Source organism: Colobus angolensis, unplaced genomic scaffold (genome assembly GCF_000951035.1).
Source record: "Colobus angolensis palliatus isolate OR3802 unplaced genomic scaffold, Cang.pa_1.0 Scaffold416, whole genome shotgun sequence".
Classification (NCBI taxonomy): domain Eukaryota; kingdom Metazoa; phylum Chordata; class Mammalia; order Primates; family Cercopithecidae; genus Colobus; species Colobus angolensis.
Window position 1 is genome coordinate 226868 of NW_012117555.1, and position 4907 is coordinate 231774.

Sequence of the window (4907 nt, forward strand, 5' to 3'; positions counted from 1 at the left end):
CATCTGGGGAGGGTCCTGTGTCCATCATCTGGGAGGGTCCCCTTTGTCTATCTATCATCTGGGAAGCGTCCTTACCTGAGTGCCAGGAAGGGGGACACTCTCACTGTAACATCAGCTGCGACCCTTCATGCTTTCATCGCTGCCCCCACATGGAGAAGGCATTTGCCCCAAGGATTTTGTGAAGCAGGCAAAAGCCTTCTGCCTGCAACCCGCTTAGTATCAGCAAGCCCCTGGCTTAGTCAGGAAAAATCCAGCCAAAATCCCGCATGGTAGATTCATCGGCCACCTCCTGGAGTGCTGCTGTCACCCCTTCCCCAACAAACCAGCTTCCTGGGGACATGCTGATGGAGCTTCCTCTTTTCCTAAAGCCAGACTGGAGAAACAGAAGGCGCATGGGCACACAACATGATGTCCTGGCCCCCAGGCGTCTCCACCGACAGCTCGCGCTGCCTCCCCATGCATGTGAAGGAGGAAGTTTGGCCACAGCCAGCAGAGCATCCCTGACCCAGGCTGGGAGGGACAAGACCAAGGGTGCCACTGGGCCTGGGGCTGAAGAGGCCATTGTTGGGGGCATTGGCAGCTGGAGGGACCCATGCTGGAGCACAGCCGGCCCTGCCATCTGACGTGTTTGGCACAAGCCATGGTCAGTGATACGGTCTGGATATGTGTCCCCACCCAAATGTCATGCTGAACTGTAACCCCCAGTGTTGGAGGTGGGGCCTGGTGGGAGGTATGGACCGTGGGGGTGGGTTTCTCGTGAATGGTTTAGCACCACCCCCTGTGGTACAATCTTTGGGTTAGTACATGAGCTCACAGGAGATCTGGTGTTTAAAAGTGGGTGGCACCCCACCCCCCATCCCTTCTCGCTCCTGCTCTGGCCATGCGACCTGCCTGCTCCCGCTTCTCCTTCTGCCAGGATTGGAAGTCTCCTGGGGCCTCCCCCAAGGCTGAGCAGGGCCGGACATGGTAGCTCACGCCTGTAATCCCAACACTTTGGGAGGCCGAGGTGAGTGGATTGCTTGAGGTCAGGAGTTCAAGACCAGCCTAAACAACATGGTGAAACCCCCATCTCGACTAAAAATACAAAAATTAGCCTGGTGTGGTGGTCCATGCCTGTAATCCCAGCTACTCGGGAGGCTGAGGCAAGAGAATCGCTTGAACCCAGGAGGCAGAGGTTGCGGTGAGCTGAAATCATGCCATTGCACTCCAGCCTGAGTAACAGAGCAAGACCATCTCAAAAAAAAAAAGCTGAGCAGGTGTCAGCACCATGCTACCTGTGCAGCCTGTAGAAGCACAAGCCAATTAAGCTTCTTTTCTGTCCCCCAGGTCTTTTCTGCCCCACCATGCCCAGCTAATTTTTGTATTTTTAGTAGAGACGTGATCTCACCATGGTGGTCAGGCTGGTCTTGAATTCCTGACCTCAGGTGATCCGCCCGCCTCAGCCTCCCAAAGTGCTGGGATTCCAGGCGTGAGCCACTGTGCCCGGCCTACAGTCAACTGATTTTTCAACACGGGTGCCAAGACAATTCAATGGAGGAAAGAATCATCTTTAACAATCACACCACTGCACTCCAACCTGGGCAACAGAGTGAGACTCATCTCAAAAAAAAAGCGACAGAAAAATAGAAGAATGGTGAGCTGTGGGACAAGTTCAACTGGTATACATGTACCTGGAGTCAGTCCCAGAAGAGGAGAGCTGCCCCAGCTCCGCCTGTGCCTACCCCCAGGGTCCCCCATACCCGTTGCCCTGTCCAGGTCAGAGTGAGCCCAATGGCTCAGATGCCACCGCCTTCCTCTGCCCACCAGTTTCCTCTCTCCACGCTCTATGCTGACCTTATAGGCTTACTGTGAGTCCCTTCTCACACTGCCATAAAGAAACGCCTGAGAGTGGGCCGGGTACAGTGGCTCAAGCTTGTAATCCCAGCACTTTGGGAGGCCAAGACAGGCAGATCACTTGAGGTCAGGAGTTCGAGACCAGCCTAGTCAACAAGGTGAAATCCCATCTCTACTAAAAATACAAAATTAGCCAAGCGTGATGGTGGGGGTCTGTAATCCCAGCTATTAGGGAGGCTGAGGCACAAGAATGGCTTGAACCCAGGAGGCAGAGGTTGCAGTGAGCCGAGATCGCGCCACTGTACTACAGCCTGGGTGACAGAGACCCTGTCTAAACAAAACAAAACAAAACCCAACCTAACAAAAAAACTTTACTGCAAAGCTACAGTCATCAAGAAGACAGTGTGATTGATAATGGAACAAGGATAGATGTATTGATCGGTGGAACAGAACTGAGGGTTCAGAAATAGGTCTTCAGATTTATGGTCAACTGATTCCTTTTCTGAGACAGGGTCTCACTCTCAGCTCATCACCTTGGCAGGACCCCACTGACCCTGCAGACCACTGGACCCTCAGGACACTGAGGTGTGAATGCCAGGAGGGGCCAGTGGGACATCAGGGAGGTTGCCACCCCAGGCCCCTTGCCCTGGCTGCGTCCAAGGTGGGTACAGCCCTGGGGCTCCAGGGGGCAGTGGGGCAGCAGCCAGGCATGGTGAGGAGACAGTCCTGGAGCCAGGGGAGCCAGTGGAGGCTGGGACCCAGGTGAGCACAGGGACCAGGGAGGGCGAGTTCGGCCTCACCTCTCCCGGGCTCCAGGCAGCCCCAGTCCCACCCCCATCCCTAACTTCCCAGCGCCTGGAGTTCACGGGCCTGGCCTAGACTTCTGTCAACAAGAGACTGAGATTCTCCAGATTTCAAAAGCCTGTTATCTGCAGTTGTGTTGCCCAGTTCCTCCCACAACAGACAAGCCCAGACACCACAGAGGCAAAGGAATTCAGCAAACATTTATTGACCCTTGGTCCTCATCAAGGAGGCAGTGGGAGATGAACTGGAAGTGACTAGGGGCCACCAGCCACACCCGCTCCACTGAGAAGACGACTTTCATCTGTTATTCAGCAGAAAACCAACAGCCAAGATAAAAATCGCTGGGGAGGGGCAGGGGTGGGGAACTGGGCCAGATCCCAGCTGCCCAGCGGCCACCACCTGAGGCGAGGAGGGGCAGGAAACGTCTGGACGGTGGGGAGGGTTAGAAGGACCTCTGCGTGAGGAGGCACCCCCCGTCTGGGGCCACAGGACGCAGGTTGTGGCAGGCGTCCTGGCTGGGTGTAGGCAGAGGCTGGCTCCCGGAGGCCGGAGCAGGGGGCTCTGAGAGGGGGGCAGCCTGAGGGGGAGCCCAGGACAGCCCCTATGTTGCCCGTCCAGTCTGGCCCCTCAGGCTGTGTTTCCTGAGACCTCCTTAGTCTAACCCAAACCTCCCAGCTCTGTCATTCAAACGGATGGCTTAGGTCCCTGTGGGTGCCTTTCCGTTTTGGGTGCTGAGGACAGAGCTTCCAGACAGACTCGGCCCTCGCCCTCTGGAGCCCTGTCCAGCTGGACCCGGATGATACACCACCAAGCCTGTGGCAGATGGGACAGGTTAGGAGGAAAGTCAGGGGAGAAGCCGGGGCCAGGTGGTGCAGAGCAGAGTGCGAAGGGCCTGCCCACTGATTCCCCCAGAGCCAGAGTGGTCCCTGGACAGCTACAAAGGGCCCTTGAGCCACAGTGGAGAGGGCATTCGAGGCCAGGGCCTGGTGGAGAGATGTCCTGCCCTCTTAGGACCCACAGCCGGGGTGACTTTGCAGGGTGCCCCTCCTGCCCCTGAGCTCCTCCCCACACTCGCAGCTTTGCTGCCCCGGGCCCTCCCTTCCCTTCTGCACTGATGCCTTCTCTGAGCAGCTCCCCTCCCCTGGCCACGCAGAGCTTCCACCTGCCCCCAAGAAGATGGTCCCTTCCCCTTGCTGAGGAGGCCTCCCTCACAGGGTCTGAAGCTCCCAAGGAGAAGGGCTACTTTGAGGCTCCCCTGGGACTAGGACCCCCGGGGGTAGGACTGCTGGTGGGACCAAGGGTGCGGCCCCCAGCCCAACGCTCCCTCCACCCAGGGTCACTGGCCTGGCCCTCAGAGCTCAGGGAGGGGGCAGGGCAGCCAGGGGCCAGGGGCGGCCGGACTGCGAGGCTCCTGCAAGCTGCGCAGGGCTGTGTCCTGGAGGGCCCAGGGCGCTCCTGATGGAGGCACAGACTGGAGCCTTGGAGGGCCAGCGCTGGTGGGACGGCTCACTCGCCTCCCGTGGGCCCTGGTGAACTCGGCCCCAGTTGGGAAATCGGCCCCAGTTGGGAAATGGCCCTCGGCGCGGCTCAGACGGACCCTCTGCCTCTGCTGAGTGCCTGGAACTGGGCCGAGCCCCCCGCCGCCCAACACAGGACCCGGGATGGCGACAGCCTTGGTGGTTCAGGGTACGTCCGGCGCTGCCTGGTTAACTCGGTGGTCGACAACGGCACGTGCTCAGGGCTATGAGGGAGGAGCCCCCAGTCCTCACCCACTGGGGAGGCGGAACCTCCCTTACCTAGCAGGGCCCACGCCCTCGTGAGCGACGTCCTTGGCCCTGGCACTCAGTGTCCGCAGCCCAGCTCGGACCCGCGCGCGCTGCCGTCGGGCCCTCCCCGCACAGACATCTGGGGGAGGGGTCTGCGGTGGGCACGGGCAGCTGTCACTTAACAGGAGAACCCAGCGCGGGTCTTCAGGGCCAACGGCGGCCGCCCTCACCCCAGCGCGGCTCCGAACCGCAGCCTCTGCCTTCCGCGGTCCGGGGGCTGGGCGTCGGGAAAGCGGCCTCTAGAAAGTAACTTGCCTGGCGATGCTGCGCGACCGCCTTCCAGCACTGGGAAGGTTCTGGGCACTCAGGGACATTCAGCTTCCCATCCGAGCCTCCGGGGGGAACCCTCACAACCGCCACCGCAGAGCGAGGCAAACCCAACGCGGGGGCAGAGGGCGCGTGCGCGGGCGGGGCTGCAGGGGTGCGCAGGGAAGGGAGGCTGCG